At 44.1% G+C, this 21,118-nt stretch overlaps 1 long non-coding RNA gene across 1 annotated transcript; it reads left to right on the forward strand.

Annotated features, from left to right (window-relative positions):
• Nucleotides 1-16,921: 16,921 nt before the first annotated feature.
• LOC123135043 (uncharacterized) lies at nucleotides 16,922-17,353 on the forward strand. The gene is made up of 3 exons (XR_006465805.1): nucleotides 16,922-16,936; nucleotides 17,056-17,133; nucleotides 17,221-17,353. It is a non-coding gene; the product is annotated as an uncharacterized lncRNA (long non-coding RNA).
• The last annotated feature ends 3,765 nt before the right edge of the window (nucleotides 17,354-21,118 follow it).

Below are 21,118 nucleotides of genomic sequence, written 5' to 3' on the forward strand. Positions count from 1 at the left end.
ATTTGATCGAACAGTTCCTCTAGTGCACCTACATAGTGCACTAAGTGCAACAAAGCAGGATCCGTCTCGTGATCTATGTTGGCAACTTGGGGTGGTCTACCATATCCGTTACGGCTGGGGTAGTAGTAGAACGAGCGACAGTTAACTCTGGGCGACAAATGCCGGAGTTGAACTATAGCCTCTCGAGCAGCTAGTTGGATGGCTTGTGGCTCAAAGGAAGTTGTCCTTCCGGTGAACCTGTAGGGGCGTTCTGGCAATAGACCCCTACCATAAATATGCACTGTGGCCCAGAATTGACGGCTCTCACCGCTTATGGATCCTTGGTAAACAACGTATTCTGGGGGCTCTTCTAACGCGAAGGCACGGCGGGTGAGGTTTGTGAGCACGGTCACAAAACCTCCAAGGTTGGTTGCTGTGGTCTCATTGTGCACGATGGGGCCAGGCATTCTGGCTCGGTTTGAGGAATAGGCTGGGTTGTGCTGTGTTGAGGCTAGCGTGCCCTTTTTATAGAAAAAGGGACGGAGTCTTCCTTCGCACGCTTGCGAATAAGACAGATTATGTGTCGGTCACTGGCGCATGATCGACAGGCTAGGGTGATAGGTTGGGCACCGAATGCCAAAAGGTGTCGGGTCACTGTGTGTCTATCTTGCACGAGAAGCTTGGCTGGGATTAGGTTAAGGTCTGGTGGGTTGGTTTGCCTAAGTTTTTCGACCTAGCTAAGATAGGGTTAGCCAATGGTCAGCCTGGCTCTGATACCAAGTTTGTCACGACCGGTTTTCCGGGTATTAATTTCCAGAAAATGGCCGTTGTGCTCACCATCCCCAGGATTACTGTTAGCTGATAAGGCACCAACTTGATACAGAAATTCCAAGAAAAATAAAAAAAAATGTAGTACAAGACCATTCTGGCCTGGGAGTACAACAAATGGTTTCTAGTGGTTGATGGCGGAAGCGTTTTGTGGATCATCAGTGTCCATGGAACTCCATTTCCCACAGGAACAGCTGACCAGGTTAACTCCTATCTTCGCGAGGCTGCTATCACCATTGCATAGGTTCCGGGGCTGTCTTCGCAACGCTCCTCTCCATGCAAGAAATCTGGCCAAGACAATAGCCAGGGACAAGCCAGTGAGTACTTTAAATGTACTCGCAAACATTATGAACACGGGTATAATATAAATGATAATCATGCGCTGAAATATTCTATGACCACATTGTCAGTCATAAAATAAAATCTTTGATGCATGCAAGCAGGTTATTTATATGCAACATGAATATGCAATAAAGGGGTAAAAATAACATGCACCGATCGGGTGTCTGAAGCGACGCCTCGAAAGGGCCATAATATGAAGCATGCGTCAGTCGGGCGTCTGTGTGACGCCACATAAAGGGCTTATAAAGTAAATAAATAACAAGCATGCCATGGTCGGGCGTCTGTACGACGCCACATAAAGGGCTTATAAAGTAAATAAATAACAAACATGCCACAGTCGGGCGTCTGCGTGACGCCACATAAAGGGGTTATAAAGTAAATAAATAACAAGCATGCCATAGACGGGCGTCTGCGCGACGCCACATAAAGGGCTTATAAAGTAAATAAATAACAAGCATGCCACAGTTGGGCGTCTGCGCGACGCCACATAAAGGGCTTATAAAGTAAATAAATAACAAGCATGCCACAGTCGGGCGTCTGTGCGACGCCACATAAAGGGCTTATAATGAAGGTAAATAACAGTGAATATCCAGGAGGTAAAATCGTCCCAGGGATACTCAATAAATCAAGTAATGACAATAGTTAGTCCATGATAAAAATAATCACAATCATCATAATCAACACAAGTCACAAATCATGACCCATGTTCTGGTTTAGCAGTTTCTCCTCCGAAGACCGACACTAAGACCGACACTTGACCCGACCCAGACTGTAGTCCTTAACCATGGACACGGCTATTCGGATAGGTTTAATACCTCTGCAGAGGGTGTACCCTTTACCCACGAGTAACGGATTTCTTTAGTCCATCGGGACTAATTCCGTCTACGGTCTTTTAATTTAGTCGAAAACACGCCTGACTTGCACACACCAGCTTAACTTTACTCGTGTCTGGAATCACCCACGACACTTGTTAAGTAAAACTCTAAGTGGGGAGGCTACAACCTCGCGTAGCATGGGATCAAATTTCTATCGCGCGCTCTAAGGGGTGCCCCCTTCTCGGTCCCAACCGGAAACACCCATGCTCCCGGACCAGGTGGCATGCCTACCGGATGCAGCCGGTATCTTCCACCATGGCCTCTCTATACGGTGTGTGCCAAGACAAGGGTTGACAACTTACTGAACCATACCCTACCTACGGCAGGGACAAGTGGCAGCACGAAACAATTATGGGGGTTACTGGAACAAAACTCGATCTACGGCTGACTCAGGGTGCCCGGGCTGGTTGGCGTGATGCGGTGAGAGGGAGAGTGCGTGGCGCGGCTCTGCAGTGTGGGCAAACCCAGGGGCGCGACGCGGCGGCTCGGGCGCGGCACGTGCAAAACGCGTGCTCTGCTCGCGCCCAGAGCACGCACGGGACGTGCTCGACAAAATGCCAGGGCGTGCTAGAGGTCTCGGGGGAGGTTGGGGTTTAACAGACCTAGGTTAGGAGTAACTGGGAGTCTATTGGACAAGGTGGTTAGGCAAGGGAAGCAAGTTCATAGTGCAAACTAAAACTCATGCCAAATCTGTTCATGCTCTCAAGGTGTTTGACAAAATGCCACGGGCACCTAGGCATTTCTTGGAGTGGCCAATTCTTCCAGATTGGGGTCTCTTTAGATGAATAAGAGGGTGGTGAGGTTAGTTTGTGAAAAGCACAAACTTGTTAGTGCAAGTTTTGTAGAACTTCAATTTCTGGACAGGAGGTAAATGGCATTATTTCGTGAACCAAAAATATTCCAACGAGCCCATCCTCCTGGACATAAGGGTTTTGTAGGGTGTGCTATAAGAAGGAGAAAGTATCAAGGGCAAAAGGGCAAGCAAAAATATGGTTGCTGTACAAACCATCAAGTTGGACCAGAATGAAAGTGACGTTGATTGACTCAAATTTTTCAAAGAACATCACTGGGTTTTTGCACAAAGTGGAATAATATGCTCCTACTGACATGCCAAAATTTTGGTAGAGGTTTTAAAGAAATATTTAAATAGGTTGTAGTGTAAAATTGCTCTCTGGACCAGATTTGAAAATTTGATGCAGAGCTCAAATATCCAAAGAATGAAATATCTTTTTGCATAAAAGTGATTTAAAAACATCACATGATATCCCCAAATTTTGGTGGGATTTTTAAAAGAATTTATCAAAGGGTTGCAGTGCAAATGGGACCCTAAAACTTATGAAGAACCAATTTAGAGAAATAAAGCTCAGGGGGAAAATAATTATATAGATAATCCCACTGATAAAAGAATTGTTTTATTTGATAGAGAAAATAAGTCCAACAATGATTTAAAAGTTTTCACTTGGGGTAAAAACTCCATAATAATAAGGAAAAGAGTGGTTCTGAAATCAGAAGGAAATCTAGAAAATAAAAGTTTTAGTTTCCTGGCAAAATTTTAATTTATAAAACAAGGTTAAAATTTTGGGGTGTTACAACACTACCCCCCTTAAGAAAAATCTCGTCCTCGAGATTTATTAGGGGTTGTTTTGAAAATATCATTCCTGTTAGCTGAAACCAAAAAGGTTTATTCATAGCACAAACTTGCGTCGTCGAGGTTGGTCTTTGGCAGCTACGCTTGGGATAAAAAAAATGCAATCGCACATCAACCTATTCATGCATGCTTATAACAAAAATAGGGGTGCACAGGCAAACAGTATTTAATTACGGCGATACAGGATCACACAGTTACAAGGCGAGGACATACTAAGACTCGGTACTGCTCGGGTGACTCAGTCTACCTCGTTAATATCTAAGCGGGCTTGCCTTGTGGACGTCGGGGTTTCTCCACGGTTCTCACCGTCAGGATTAGCTGGAGGGGGTTGAGGAACTGCAGGGTCGGGGTAGCGATGATGACCATCTCGGGGATTGTTGGCCACAATCCCGTTGGAGCACGTTCCCAAAAGGCGACGAAGCACTTCTGGGGTCATCAAGGTATTTTCGTTGATGGCTGGGACAGACCTCAAGGTCTCGATCGGTTGTCCGAACAGCATGACTGGGTTGTCGGTGTCGGGCTCATCTTCTCTTCTTCCTGGGGCTCGGCGAATCAGCTCTCCACGAGCTACGACCAGATCAATGGTGATTTGATCGAACAGTTCCTCTAGTGCACCTACATAGTGCACTAAGTGCAACAAAGCAGGATCCGTCTCGTGATCTATGTTGGCAACTTGGGGTGGTCTACCATATCCGTTACGGCTGGGGTAGTAGTAGAACGAGCGACAGTTAACTCTGGGCGACAAATGCTGGAGTTGAACTATAGCCTCTCGAGCAGCTAGTTGGATGGCTTGTGGCTCAAAGGAAGTTGTCCTTCCGGTGAACCTGTAGGGGCGTTCTGGCAATAGACCCCTACCATAAATATGCACTGTGGCCCAGAATTGACGGCTCTCACCGCTTATGGATCCTTGGTAAACAACGTATTCTGGGGGCTCTTCTAACGCGAAGGCACGGCGGGTGAGGTTTGTGAGCACGGTCACAAAACCTCCAAGGTTGGTTGCTGTGGTCTCATTGTGCACGATGGGGCCAGGCATTCTGGCTCAGTTTGAGGAATAGGCTGGGTTGTGCTGTGTTGAGGCTAGCGTGCCCTTTTTATAGAAAAAGGGACGGAGTCTTCCTTCGCACGCTTGCGAATAAGACAGATTATGTGTCGGTCACTGGCGCATGATCAACAGGCTAGGGTGATAGGTTGGGCACCGAATGCCAAAAGGTGTCGGGTCACTGTGTGTCTATCTTGCACGAGAAGCTTGGCTGGGATTAGGTTAAGGTCTGGTGGGTTGGTTTGCCTAAGTTTTTCGACCTAGCTAAGATAGGGTTAGCCAATGGTCAGCCTGGCTCTGATACCAAGTTTGTCACGACCGGTTTTCCGGGTATTAATTTCCAGAAAATGGCCGTTGTGCTCACCATCCCCAGGATTACTGTTAGCTGATAAGGCACCAACTTGATACAGAAATTCCAAGAAAAATAAAAAAATGTAGTACAAGACCATTCTGGCCTGGGAGTACAACAAATGGTTTCTAGTGGTTGATGGCGGAAGCGTTTTGTGGATCATCAGTGTCCATGGAACTCCATTTCCCACAGGAACAGCTGACCAGGTTAACTCCTATCTTCGCGAGGCTGCTATCACCATTGCGTAGGTTCCGGGGCTGTCATCGCAACGCTCCTCTCCATGCAAGAAATCTGGCCAAGACAATAGCCAGGGACAAGCCAGTGAGTACTTTAAATGTACTCGCAAACATTATGAACACGGGTATAATATAAATGATAATCATGCGCTGAAATATTCTATGACCACATTGTCAGTCATAAAATAAAATCTTTGGTGCATGCAACCAGGTTATTTATATGCAACATGAATATGCAATAAAGGGGTAAAAATAACAAGCACCGATCGGGTGTCTGAAGCGACGCCTCGAAAGGGCCATAATATGAAGCATGCGTCAGTTGGGCGTCTGTGTGACGCCACATAAAGGGCTTATAAAGTAAATAAATAACAAGCATGCCATGGTCGGGCGTCTGTACGACGCCACATAAAGGGCTTATAAAGTAAATAAATAACAAACATGCCACAGTCGGGCGTCTGCGTGACGCCACATAAAGGGCTTATAAAGTAAATAAATAACAAGCATGCCACAGACGGGCGTCTGCGCGATGCCACATAAAGGGCTTATAAAGTAAATAAATAACAAGCATGCCACAGTCGGGCGTCTGCGCGACGCCACATAAAGGGCTTATAAAGTAAATAAATAACAAGCATGCCACAGTCGGGCGTCTGTGCGACGCCACATAAAGGGCTTATAATGAAGGTAAATAACAGTGAATATCCAGGAGGTAAAATCGTCCCAGGGATACTCAATAAATCAAGTAATGACAATAGTTAGTCCATGATAAAAATAATCACAATCATCATAATCAACACAAGTCACAAATCATGACCCATGTTCTGGTTTAGCAGTTTCTCCTCCGAAGACCGACACTAAGACCGACACTTGACCCGACCCAGACTGTATTCCTTAACCATGGACACGGCTATTCAAATAGGTTTAATACCTCTGCAGAGGGTGTACCCTTTACCCACGAGTAACGGATTTCTTTAGTCCATCGGGACTAATTCCGTCTACGGTCTTTTAATTTAGTCGAAAACACGCCTGACTTGCACACACTAGCTTAACTTTACTCGTGTCTGGAATCACCCACGACACTTGTTAAGTAAAACTCTAAGTGGGGAGGCTACAACCTCGCGTAGCATGGGATCAAATTTCTATCGCGCGCTCTAAGGGGTGCCCCCCTCTCGGTCCCAACCGGAAACACCCATGCTCCCGGACCAGGTGGCATGCCTACCGGATGCAGCCGGTATCTTCCACCATGGCCTCTCTGTACGGTGTGTGCCAAGACAAGGGTTGACAACTTACTGAACCATACCCTACCTACGGCAGGGACAAGTGGCAGCACGAACCAAGTATGGGGGTTACTGGAACAAAACTCGATCTACGGCTGACTCAGGAGGCTTAAGTATTCCCTGCATGATATGTATAACAAATATATTTCAACCAACAGAATCACCACTCACTATACCTTACCATGCCATACCGGACATAGCCGTCCCGACGGAGACCGGAGACAAGCTCACGCCTACCCAAGGCAGAGGCTTTCCCGGATTTCTTTCCGGCATGCATGCAAGGCATTCGAGGATGATTATCATCACAAGAATATATGTTTCCAACAGCAAGGAAATCTCCAATATGCATACATGCAAATTATCGTATCACCACATAAAATAACGAGTTCTCCGAAATGAGGTGGTGTTATAATCGTGTCAACCAACACACCAAAAATATTATGCCAGGGTTCAGGATGCTTGCCTTCAAGTTGTGGGGAGGCATGGTGCACTCCAAAACTTTTGAAAGCTTTATCTTCTCTCCAAAATCCTATTAAAAATATTTTTGAATCAATATATAGTTTCGAAAACAGTACCAAAAAGTTGTCTGAATTTTTTTAAATAAATCTGAAAATAAACTATACTAAATTTGAGGGAGGTAGGAAAAAGAATCAATTCATTTGGAGTTATATTTAAAAAGTTATAGCCAGTCAAAGTTTAGTCAATATTCTGTTTTTTAATAAAATAGAAAAAAGAAAAAAAATGATTCGAAAATGAACACGTCGAAGACGTACTCCGGAAATACGCTTCCACTTAACCCACGTGGACAGGTGCGGGGTCACTGACAGTGGGTCCGGGAGGCCCACTGGTCAGGTTTGACCAGTCGTCCTGCCCTCCTCTTCCTCTGCCCGAGCGGAGGCGGGACTCCGGTGATCATCCCCGGCGATTGGCTGCTCCTCGCGGGGCCCCGAGGGCGGGGATGGATCCGCCACTCCAGGGCGGTCCTCCCGGTGGTCGCCAGGCAGGTGGGGACGGAGGGAGTCACCGGCGGTGAGCTCCTCAGCGGAGGTGGCCTCGGGAGCTTTTGGGGATTCTGGCTATGGTGGTTCCCGAGCGGGTCTGAGGTGTTGGGCGGCTCCGTAGGGTCATGGGGAGGAGGATGGAAGCACGGGAGGGGTCTGGGGGCTTTGGCCTTGGCCGTATTTTGCCGGAGCGAGGTGGCGGCCGATTCTGCCGGAGTTGGGGAAGAGAGTGGCCCCTGGCCAACTGGGGAGGGGGGAGGCTTCCTACGGCTCGAGAGAGGCTGCTGATGAGCCTAGGCAGGATCGAGAGGGCTTTATATAGCCCGGCGAGGTCGGTTCCCGTGACTGCGGATAAGCTTGCCGGTGAACCGCCGCTCTGTTTGCGGCAGGGTGACGTGGTGGAGGCTAGCGGGGTCGGAAGGGCGAGCGGATGAGGACGGCCTGCTCACGAGGGCAGCTGGCGAACGGAGGAGGCTCGGGCGGCGCCATCCGTGGCAGAGGCGCACTACGGACGCCGGCGTGCCGCCAAGAGTGCCCTGACGGCGGTGCTGTAGGGTGCCCGGGCTGCTTGGCGTGATGCGGTGAGAGGGAGAGTGCATGGCGCGGCTCTGCAGTGTGGGCAAACCCAGGGGCGCGACGCGGCGGCTCGGGCGCGGCACGTGCAAAACGCGTGCTCTGCTCGCGCCCAGAGCATGCACGGGACGTGCTCGACAAAATGCCAGGGCGTGCTAGAGGTCTCGGGGGAGGTTGGGGTTTAATAGACCTAGGTTAGGAGTAACTGGGAGTCTATTGGACAAGGTGGTTAGGCAAGGGAAGCAAGTTCATAGTGCAAACTAAAACTCATGCCAAATCTGTTCATGCTCTCAAGGTGTTTGACAAAATGCCACGGGCACCTAGGCATTTCTTGGAGTGGACAATTCTTCCAGATTGGGGTCTCTTTAGATGAATAAGAGGGTGGTGAGGTTAGTTTGTGAAAAGCACAAACTTGTTAGTGCAAGTTTTGCAGAACTTCAATTTTTGGACAGGAGGTAAATGGCATTATTTCGTGAACCAAAAATATTCCAACGAGCCCATCCTCCTGGACATAAGGGTTTTGTAGGGTGTGCTATAAGCAGGAGAAAGGATCAAGGGCAAAGGGGCAAGCAAAAATATGGTTGCTGTACAAACCATCAAGTTGGACCAGAATGAAAGTGAGGTTGATTCACTCAAATTTTTCAAAGAACATCACTGGGTTTTTGCATAAAGTGGAATAATATGCTCGTACTGACATCCCAAAATTTTGGTAGAGGTTTTAAAGAAATATTTAAATAGGTTGTAGTGTAAAATTGCTCTCTGGACCAGATTTGAAAATTTGATGCAGAGCTCAAAATATCCAAAGAATGAAATATCTTTTTGCATAAAAGTGATTTAAAAACATCACGTGACATCCCCAAATTTTGGTGGGATTTTTAAAAGAATTTATCAAAGGGTTGCAGTGCAAATGGAACCCTAAAACTTATGAAGAACCAATTTAGAGAAATAAAGCTCAGGGGGAAAATAATTATATAGATAATCCCACTGATAAAAGAATTGTTTTATTTGAGAGGGAAAATAAGTCCAACAATGATTGAAAAGTTTTCACTTGGGGTAAAAACTCCATAATAATAAGGAAAAGAGTGGTTCTGAAATCAGAAGGAAATCCAGAAAATAAAAGTTTTAGTTTCCTGGCAAAATTTTAATTTATAAAACAAGGTTAAAATTTTGGGGTGTTACACGAGCCCTTGATTCATGTAGTTTGCCGCGTCCGTTGTGCTCGCATTGTTGCTGCGTTTCTTGGGCCCATTATGTCCTTAGTCATTGTTTATTGGCATGTGTTCCTTGTGTCAGTGTTTGGGCCTGGTTTTTTTCTTTGTCCCCCGATCATTTCACGTCCATCTGAGTTGTTCGACCACCTCAAAAAAATGCGAGTTGTTCATTTGCCTTTAAAAACTGTGAGTTGTTTGTGATTTTCGAAAAGAAAACTGTTATAATTTTTTGAATTTTGTTTTTTGTACAAATCAGATTGACTATTTGCTAATTCTCTCCAGATGATTAATTGTTGTACGGTTCATGTATTTTGTTTTGTCTGGCGTGGCTTTTGCCCTCCATTTGTCCAGTCGAAACCTTTATACTAAATTGCAAAATCGCATCTAGATGATTTTTGATGATGTCTCATCTAAGTTTTTTACCGGTTGATTTAGTTTTTCTAATTTTTATGCAAGTGCTATCCCCGCCTTGTTGGTCGATATTTTGTTTGTCGCGCATCCTTTTGTTGGTCACTTTGGCTCACACTTTTCTGCCCATTATTGTGCCGCGCTGACAAGCCATTTCTCTACGTTATTTCTAGGCCACGGTGTAGAATTAGAAGAGACAAGAAAAGCGAAGGTCTATCGCGGTTGTTACCTTCTTTGTTCATTTTCACATTGTCTCCCATTTCTTCTAAGCTTTATCAAGATAAAATTAGCAATGTTCCATCGGATCTTGATGTTGTAATTTAGTGTAAATTTTTTATCTTGCATGTCGGCCAATGTATTCCTCTATCGCTTTGTTCCCTTCTATTCATTTGTCGTCCCGCCCGTGTTGTACATATGTTTTTAGTGGGCATTTTTTGCACGCGTTCTTGAGTGCTCATGTCATTTGGCAATGTCATAGAAGTCAAAGAGGTAGGTTATGCGCTTGTCCCAGTTGCAAGTCTACCTTCAGACTCACCTGGTTGCAAGTCCATCTTTTGCTCGTAACTCGGCTCATAGTTTGCAATTGTTATAGTTTTGTAGTTTTGTGTAGTTGTCCCAGTTGCAAGCTCGCCATTGACTTGTAACTAGGCATGTGGTTTGTTTTTTATCCCAGTTGTAAGTCTACCCTTGGCTCGCAATTAAGGTCACAGTTTGTAGTTGTCACACTTACAAACTCAACATTGACTCGCAACTCATATCATAGTTTTGTACAGTTGTCCCAGTTACAAGTCCATCCTTGATTCGCAACTAGCAAGGCCCATAGTTTGTTTTATCCTCGTTGGAAGCCCACCCTTGACTCGCAACTTGGCCTGTATTTTGTCTTTTCATCTTAGTTGCAAGTTCATCCTTGACTCGCAACTAGGATTGTAGTTTTTTTGATCCCAGTTGCATGTCGACCCTTGACTCGCAACTGGGTTTGTAGTTTCGTAGCTATCTCAGTTGCAAGTCCACCTTCGACTCGCAACTGGCCTCATAGTTCTCCCTCTTGCAAGCCCACCCTCGACTCGCAACTAGACATGTCTTTTGTTTTATACTCCGGTTGCAATTCCACATTTGACTCGCAACTGGGTCCATAGTTTGTTTCATCCCAGTTGCATGTCGACCATTTACTCGCAACCGGGCGTGTTGTTTCATAGTTGTCCTAATTGCAGGTCCATCCTCGACTCACAACCAGGTTCATTCTTTTGTTATTCTCAAAGTTGTAAGTTCACCCTCGACCCTAACTAGGCCCATAGTTTGTTGTTGTTCTAGTTGCAAGTCCACCCTCGACTCGCAACTGGGCCTCTATTTTGTTTTTCATCTTAGTTGCGAGTCCACTCTCGACTTGCAACTGAGCTCGTAGTTTGTTGTTGTCCTAGTTACAAGTCCACCCCCGACTCACGGGTGGGGGTAGTTTTGTAGTTGCCCTAGTTGCAAGTCCACCATCAACTCGCAACTCGGGGGGTGTTGTTTTTGTTCTTGTTTCATAGTAGTTGCAATTAGACCCTCGACATGCAACTAGGGGTTTCTGTCGGCCCAGTTGCAAGTCTACCCTCGACTCGCAACTTGGGAGGGTGTTGTTTTGTTTTCACCTGAGATGTAGTTTGTAATCGCCCCAGTTGCAAGTCAACCATGTACTCGCAACTCGGGAGGGTGTTGTTTATTTTCACCCCAGTTGCAAGTCCACCCCCGACTTGGAACTCGAGGATGTAGTTTGTAATTGCGCCAGTTATAAGTCAACAGTGTACTCGCAACTCGGGAGGTGGTAGTTTTGTAGTTGCCCTAGTTGCAAGTCCACCCTCGACTCGCAAGTCGAGGGGGTGTTGTTTTTTGTTCTTGTTTCATAGTAGTTGCAATTAGACCCTTGACCTGCAACTAGGGATTTCTGTCGGCCCTGCTGCAAGTCCACCCTCATCTACAACTCGGGAGGGTGTTGTTTTGTAGTTGCCTAATTGCAGGTCCACCCTCGACTCGCAAGTCGGGGGGTTGTTTTTTGTTCTTGTTTCATAGTAGTTGCAATTAGACCCGCGACCTGAAACTAGCGGTTTCTGTCGGCCCAATTGCAAGTCCACCCTCGACTTGAAACTCGGGAGGGTGTTGTTTTGTGTTTTCACCCTAGTTGCAAGTCCACCCCCAACTTGCAATTGGACATGTATTTTGTTTTTCATCCCACTTGCAAATCCATGCTCGACACTCAATTGGGCATGTAGTATATTATTGTCCCATTTGCAAGTCCATCCTCGAATCACAAATGATATGTTAGTTTTGTGTAGTTGTCCGAGTTGCAAGTCCGCCTTCAACTCGCAACTAGGCCCAGTGGCAAGCCAACCCTCGACTCGCAACCGGGGCTCATAGTTTGTTTTTGTCCCAGTTGCAAGTCCACCCTTGACTCGTAACTGAGTCTGTAGTTGTTGTTGTCCTAGTTGCAAGTCCATTCTCGAGCCGCAACTGAGGCCTGTAGTTTTTGTTGTTGTCATAGCTGCAAATGCACCCTTGACTCGCAACCGGGTCCGCAGTTTGTTTTCTCCTAGTTTAATGTCCGCCCCAACTCGCAACTAGCCTATAGTTTTTTCTTTGTTGCAAGTCCCAGCAGCTCGGCCCGTAGTTCTATTTTATTGTCCCAGTTGCAATTCCACCCTCGACTCGCAACTCAGCATGCAGTTTGTTTTCCTCCTAGTTAGATGTTCACCCTCGACTCGCAACTAGGGTTTGTAGTTCTGTTTTTGTTGTCCCAGTCACGAGTCCACCCCCGACTCATAACTAGGGCCCATAGGTGTTGTTGTACTAGTTGCAAATCCACGGTCGACTTGACTAGCAACTAGGGGAGAGCCCATAGTGTTTTTCCATTCAACATTTTATGTAAACTAGGGGGTCATTTTTTAGTGGTTTGGTGCTCCTTATCTCAGCACACATCAGATCATAGTTCAACTATGGCGAACTAGCATATACATTCTGGGTACATAAACACACAAGCAAAAGCATTCAACCTCACTTTTCCCTTGTCTCTATTTGTTTTTTCTGATGTTTTTTTATCGACAAACCTCATTGTCTGCAACAAGTAAAAGTTGTATATATGACATGCCCATTCCAAGGCCCTGTAATGATGATCCTACCCGCATTCAATATTTATTGCAAAAAATTATACCACTGTCAATGATGAAGATACTTTGAACATTATTTTCTTCTTATCTTTTTTTGTTTGTGGGTACACTCATCGATGTTTCCTGCTGTAGTATAGGGTTAAGTAACTAATAAGCTGGACCAAATGAGCGAACAGGGTAAATGGTTGGTACATAGTCAAAACAACAATTTGTTCCCAAACAGAAAGTTCAGTATCTAGAAACAGAAGTTGTTTCCTACTTTGGTTCACTTTTTTTTGTTTTTTTCAAGGGCCTATTTTGTCATAGTTTCACAACACATTTTTAACAATGATATTTTTTGTTTCCCCACAAGGTGCAAGCATGTGAGAATGGAAGCAGGGAAACCCGATCAGTATTTGTGAAGGTGGATGTCATCAACAGTCTCCCAGAATTTTTAGATTGATCAACCTACAGATTGTTGTGGCAGGCAGAGAAGTGAGGAAAATTTTATCAATGTTTTTCTGGGTTTGTTTGTTTCACACACCGACACTGATATTTTTTTGTGTGTTTTTTAGACCCTGTGGTGTTAGCCTAATGGTTTAGATTGGAGGCCTTTTTGTTTTTTTGCAAGGTGCCAAGGTGGCTACATGGACTATCTAACTTTGTTTGTTTATGAAATTTGTTAGAAGCTTGACAGCAAGGTCAGTCTATGTCAGCTAACATTTTTGTATCGGTGCCTGATATACCCTGCATTATCGAGTTTTATGATATACATGCTTTCTGATGTTTTTCAAATCTTTTTAAGTTATCGGATGTGTCCGAGCGGCGACGGCGGAGTGTTGGTGTCCATTTTCTCTTTGTAAATAAATTTGCTTGATGTGTGGTCCAGTTTCTGAATACTTTGTTAAGAGGTGTAGTAACACTGTCGGTCTATCAGGTTTGCCTGTTGCATGCTGAGTTGTGTAGTACTTATTTTGGACAATGAGCAACGGTACTACTTTTTTGTGGTGATTAGATGTTTATAGGTTTTTATTGACAGTATATTATCATTGTTTGTTCCATGCTATGAAATGTAATTTTGGTTGCACAAACGCTAGACTCATGTAACAATGTTAGTCTAGAACCAATGAAAAACATAAGATGGAGTTATTTTATTGCTTTTTAGGCAGGATTAGGTTGTCCAAGTGAAAATGAATGAAAATTTTGTGCATTCGAACACTGAATTATAATGTTTCCCTTTTTCTTTTTCTGCAACAGTGCTCCCTGAAAAATGTAAGAATACTTTTAGTTGTCATATATAGGCCATATTTTGTCAGAAAAAATGGAACATAAATATCAGTGTATAGAACTTCATGTAAATTAGAGTTAGCTTACTAATGACACAAGATCTAGCACGCCAGTGCGTGACTCGCTACTAGGATTTTTCCTACTTTCCCAGCCACCCAACTTCTTTTACAAGCAAGCAAGTTCTTTTCTTTAACAAACAAGGCCCAGGCCTGTGAGCAGATCTTGCTTTTTTCAAACAAACAAACATAAATACAATACAAAGCCCAACTAACAAGGCCCACCAGGTGGAAGGGTAGTCGGGCTGGGTGGGAGGGTTGACGACATACAAACAACGGCATGTGGGAGATCGACAATCAAACAAGCTGATTTTTTGTTTGTCAACGAGGTGGGGACAGAATTTAGAGGATGACGTCACCTTAGATGTGAGGTATTATCTCACATCTAGATGTGACATAGACAGACCCTTAAACAATTTAGACAACATGGGTAGATCGGACACATGCTCCTACTAGGCAATCCTACTTCTGGTTGCAGTATCAGCCTATCAGGTGGGAAAGCAATTATGTTACGCGTGTGGCATGTTTCTGTTCTCTTCTCTGTGGCATTCTGGAGTTTGTTTGTACCAGATAAAAACTTAAATAGATAATAATGTAATTGTTATACATTAGTTTGATCATTATATGTTGTATCTGGTATGCGGTATGCATATATCTATTGGGGAACATAGTAATTTCAAAAAAAATTCTACGTACACGCAAGATCATGGTGATGCATAGCAATGAGAGGGGAGAGTATCGTTTACGTACCCTCATAGACCGTCAGCGGAAGCGTTATATCAACGCGGTTGATGTAGTCAAAAGTCTTCACGATCCGACCGATCCAATTACCGAAAGCACGGCACCTCCGCATTCGGCACACGTTCAGCTCGATGACGTCCTTGCCTTCTCGATCCAGCAAGAGGGGTGAAGTAGTAGATGAGTTCCGGTAGCACAATGGCGTGGTGATGGTGTTGGTGAAGAACAATCTCCGCAGATCTTCGCCTAAGCACTACGAAAACTATGACGGAGGATAAACTAGAGGGGACGGGGTTGCCAGCACACGGCTTGGTGTTTCTTGATCTGTCTTGGGTGCTAGCCCTACCCCTTTATTTATATGTTGAGCCTTGGGATCGAAACTTGGAGTAAAAGCCTCCACAAAGTCAGTTTCACCCGAAAGGCAAGAGTCCTTCTCGGACTCCAGGGCCAGACGCCAGGGTTCCCGGCGTTTGGACCCAAACGGCAGGGACCCTGGCGTCTGGCCCCTGGACTCCGCAAAACTTCCTTTTGTGCTTTCCAAAAACCTTGTGGGTTTTCCCCTTTGGCCGAGATAAAGTGTTTTCGTGCCCAAACATTTCGGGAAACATCCGGAACCCCTTCCGATGGATTCCGGAACCCTTCCGGAGATCAAACACTACTATCCACATATCAATCTTTACTTCCGGACCATTCCGGAGTACCTCGTCATATCCGTGATCTCATCCGAAACTCCGAACAACATTCGGTCACCAACAAACATAACTCATAGTACTATATCGTCAACGAACGTTAAGCGTACGGACCCTACGGGTTCGAGAACTATGTAGACATGACCGAGACACCTCTCTGGTTAATAACCAATAGCGGAACCTGGATGCCCATATTGGCTCCTACATATTCTACGAAGATCTTTATCGGTCAGACCGCATAACAACATATGTTGTTCCCTTTGTCATCGGTATGTTACTTGCCCGAGATTCGATCGTCGGTATCTCAATACCTAGTTTAATCTCGTTACCGGCAAGTCTCTTTACTCGTTCCGTAATACATCATCCCACAACTAACTCATTAGTCACAATGCTTGCAAGGCTTATAGTGATGTGCATTACCGAGAGGGCCCACAGATACCTCTTCGACAATCGGAGTGACAAATCCTAATATCGAAATATGCCAACCCAACAAGTACCTTCGGTGACACCTGTAGAGCACCTTTATCATCACCCAGTTACGTTGTGACGTTTGGTAGCACACAAAGTGTTCCTCCGGTAAACGAGAGTTGCATAATCTCATAGTCATAGGAACATGTATAAGTCATGAAGAAAGCAATAGCAACATACTAAACGATCAAGTGCTAAGCTAACGGAATGGGTCAGGTCAATCACATCATTCTCCTAATGATGTGATCCCGTTAATCAAATGATAACTCATGTCTATGGCTAGGAAACATAACCATATTTGACTAACGAGCTAGTCAAGTAGAGGCATACTAGTGACACTCTGTTTGTCTATGTATTCACACATGTATTATGTTTCCGATTAGTACAATTCTAGCATGACTAATAAACATTTATCATGAAATAAGGAAATAAATAATAACTTTATTATTGCCTCTAGGGCATATTCCTTCAATATCTTGCTATCTGTATCTATCGTTAGTACATACTAGTAGTTAGGTACTTAGGCCTTGGTTGCATTATTCCTATCCATCCAGGGGGATTAAGCAAAGATGTTGTCATTATAAGTTCTTTCCTTGTAAACTTATGATGCACCCGTCCTGGCTGAGAGATGCACTTATTGGTGCTGATTTGAATTGATGTTCGTGACTGTTCTACAGATGCAGTAGACTGATGTTTATTGTTGTTTTGTTAATTGTACAGAACGAGGAAGCATCCAAGGTTGAGTATAGGGTGTGGAACCCCTTCAGATCCAAGCTGGCTACTGCTGTGCTCGGTGGTGTGGACAACATCTGGATTGTAAGTCCTTTTTGTGCCTCCGCTTGCATTCTGGATTGTTTGAATACCTTGTTTTGTCAAGGATGTAATTCAGACTGGAACCATTGTTGTAGTAGCTGACTTTGTGGTTCTTGGTTCAGGCTCCTGGAACACGTGTGATGTACCTCGGAGCTGCCTTTAGAACAACCGTGTCTCATGTGTCTGACATTGTTGGACCGGTGAGATCTCGTCACTATTTCCTTTGTGTATTTCAAGTGAATGCTGCTTTATGTGAGTTGTCTTAACGAAGTCTTGTCACTTTGCAGACTGGGTTGGTGTATGCCGTTGAGTTCTCTCACCGGAGTGGTAGGGATCTTGTCAACATGGCCAAGAAGAGGACCAATGTCATCCCCATCACTGAGGATGCTAGGCACCCGGCAAAGTAACGGATGCTGGTCGGCATGGCTCAAGCTGTACCAAATCAAGGTATCTCGCTTTCCATGTTCGCCCCTTTCTTTATGCTTGCTAGCTGCATCTGGCGCAAAGCTCAATTTCTTCTGCTCCTAATTCAGTGACGCAGCTGCAGCTCATTGGTTGCATGGTCTTCGGTTTTGTTGTGCTGATTCGATGTTGTAGGATGTACGTAGTACTGTCTTCAAACCTTGATGCATTCATTCGTTGTGTGGTCCGTGGACGAACTAGAATTAGCTGGTTCACTCGGATTAGTCTGTGTTAACATAGTAAGTTAGCAAGACCATGTTTAGTGAGATATATCAGCAAGAGTAGCTGCATTTGCTTCAGTTGTACTCTATATGTTTGAGAGAGATATATCTTTAGAGTATTGCCTTCATATACTATCTAATTTCTGCAGTTATTGAAGTGAAAATGCACGATGCTGGTGACTAACCGGAAAAGTTCTTTGAGTTCCATACATTGATTAAAACATTTCAATCTGTCATTGAGTTAGCTATATATATCCGTGATACCATTTCTGTACTGTGATAGTTTCTCATATTTTTGTATTATACTTGTATACATTATTCCTATTTGAAGTCATCAACTAAGATGTGGTAAACATTCCTGCCATGTGCTGCTTCCTTTTTCATGCTTTGCTACTATAGGTGATTTGCTTGAACTGAGATGATTGGTGTATTTGTGCTTATAATTATGCTTCTATGTGATTGTTGTAGCACGACCCAACCAAATAAACATTTTGTGCCTTGATCTAGCTCTAAAAGTGTGGTGTTACCTATCTTTACAGGAGCTCTGGGCTGAAGAAATTTGAAGAAGCTTGAAGCCCGACAAAGTAAAGAGTAGCGAGTAATAATGTAGTGCTAGTTATGTTGTACAGTAGCCAGCATATCTGGTTGTATGAACACTATTGTAAATACTGTAATTTCATATTTGTACAATAGTCAGCATATTTGGTGCTAATATTGGCTATCATTTTACAGTTTCATATGTTCTCTTGCCATTTGAAATATTTTTCATTTGTTTATTGCGAAAGTGTGAGAAATAGAAAGATGACCAGTGTGACAAACGAAAATGCCAAGGCCCAAAAAGTAGATGGAATGTAAAAAGGCCGAGGCCCAAGACAGAAATGGACTATAAAAGGGTTGAGGGTGAAAAAAATGTACTATAAAAGGCAATGGACAAGAAAAAAAGCCGAATTGCTGGGCTAGGCCCATGTAGCTAGCAAAAAATAACATGAAAAAATACATTAAAAATGCCGAATTGTTGGGCTTGGCCCATGTAAAACGCTGAATCAGACCGGGCTGATTCTTGTGCCACATCAGCTTGCCACGCTGGATGCCTACGTGGCCTGGGGAGGTTGCTAGTGACCAAAAATTTGGTCGTGGAACCAGCAACCTTTTACAGATCACAAAGAATGTCATAATTTCAGTTTACGACCGCCACCTTTTGACCTTCTGTTTTTGGACACAAAAAGGTCGCAAATGAAAAACTATGACCTTTCAGCGACCAATAGTGAGGGTCACAAGTTGACATATTTCTTGTAGTGAATCCTCGCAGAAGGCAGCTTCCCAGCTACATCCATGTGACTGCTCGCATGCATAGCTTCGCCCCGGCACTGCTAGCCTCGCCGGCTCACTGTGCATTGGCTCCATCGGCACGGCTGGTGGTTATCAAGATCGCACCGGCACGGACACGCATGGCATATGTTCGATGAAGTGCACAAAAAAAGTAACTTTACTGCGTTATATAGGGGATCGGTTAGATCCGGTAAAAACTTAGTGTAGATCTAGGAGATGTTGCTAATAATTTGGACAAGTTGATGAAGTCTCTTCATGGGTGGAGTAAGGTTCACATTGTATATTTGCCAAAAAAGCTTGAAAATTTACTTAAAAGATTAATTGTGTTATTTAACAGAAATGATTATAAAGCAATAGTGGAGAGGAAGAAAATTTTAAAGGAAATGGATGAGCTCCTAATTAAGGAAGAAATCATGTGGAAGTAGAGATCATGTCCGGATAAAATGATGTGGCGAGATAGGAACACAATTTTTTCCATAGGAAGGCCACTTGGAGAGCGAGAAAGAATAATATTTCTGCCATCAGAAGAAATGATGTGTCTCTTTCTCATGATATGTAAGAAATCAAAGGTATCACAAATTCTTTTTTCAAGGATCTTTAATCCTTTGATTCTATGGTAAATCCGTCATGTATTATTTCTCTTGTGAAACCTTTGGTGACTGATCAAATGAATGAGGATCTTTGTAAATCCTTTTTTGAGCAAGAAATCGGCGATGCCCTCTTCCAAATGGGTTTCCTGCAAGGTTTTTTCAAAGAAATTGGGGTTTGCTTAAGGAGGATATTGTTCGTGCCGTCCAACAACTCTTTATATCTGGAAATATACCTAATGGGATAAATGATACAATGATTGTTCTTATTCCTAAGGTGCAGAATCCTGAGTCGATAAAGGACTTTCGCCCAATCAGCCTTTGTAATGAGATTTATAAAATTATCTCCAAGTGCCTTGCCAACAAACTGAGACCTCTGCTGGATGGTATGACTTCTCCTACCCAAAGTGCATTTATCCCTGGAAGATCAATATTTGATAATGTCCTCATCTATTTCGAATGTATGCACTCTTTAAATACGTTAAAAGATAGTTGTGGTGAATTTTGTACATATAAGTTGGATCTCGCTAAAGCATATGATCGTGTCCACTGAAAATTCCTGGAAAGTATGCTACAAGCTTATGGGTTTGCTCCAAGTGGATTAAGTGGATTATGCCTTGTGTTACTACGGTGAAATTTGCTGTGCGTTTGAATGGCCAACTGCTTGAGCCTTTTCATCCTTCACGTGGTCTCAGGCAAGGGGATCCGCTATCACCATACTTATTCCTCTTTGTGGCCAAAGCTTTGCCGTTGTTACTTAATGATGCTTCGGCAAGGGGGGTTATCCTAGATTTCCGGCTAAACAGACATGCTCCAGGTATATCTCATCTAATTTTTGCTGATGATAGTCTCCTATTTTTCTAAAGGTAACTTAGAGCAAGCTCTAAATGTTAAAGGTATTTTGTCGGCTTATGAGGAGGGAATTGGCCAACTATTAAGTCCGGATAAATGTTCCGTCTTATTTGGCAAAAAATGCTCAAAGGAGGACCAGGTGTCCATCCTGGTTATCCTTAAAATCACGATCGATGGTTTTGAGGATAAATATCTGAGCTTGCCTGCACCAAAACTTTTGAAAGCTTTATCTTCTCTCCAAAATCCTATTAAAAATATTTTTGAATCAACATATAGTTTCGAAAACAGTACCAAAAAGTTGTCTGAATTTTTTTAAAATAAATCTTAAAATAAATTAGACTAAATTTGAGGGAGGTAGGAAAAAGAATCAATTCATTTGGAGTTATATTTAAAAAGTTATAGCCAGTCAAAGTTTAGTCAATATTATGTTTTTTTAATAAAACGGAAAAAAGAAAAAAAACAATTCGAAAATGAACACGTCGAAGACGTACTCTGGAAATACGCTTCCACTTAACCCACGTGGACAGGTGAGGGGTCACTGACAGTGGGTCCGGGAGGCCCACTGGTCAGGTTTGACCAGTTGTCCTTCCCTCCTCTTCCTCTGCCCGAGCGGAGGCGGGACTCCGGTGATCGTCGCCGGCGATTGGCAGCTCCTCGTGGGGACCCGAGGGTGGGGATGGATCCGCCACTCCAGGGCGGTCCTCCCGGTGGTCGCCAGGCAGGTGGGGACGGAG

The sequence above is a fragment of the Triticum aestivum genome, chromosome 6B (genome assembly GCF_018294505.1).
Source record: "Triticum aestivum cultivar Chinese Spring chromosome 6B, IWGSC CS RefSeq v2.1, whole genome shotgun sequence".
Classification (NCBI taxonomy): domain Eukaryota; kingdom Viridiplantae; phylum Streptophyta; class Magnoliopsida; order Poales; family Poaceae; genus Triticum; species Triticum aestivum.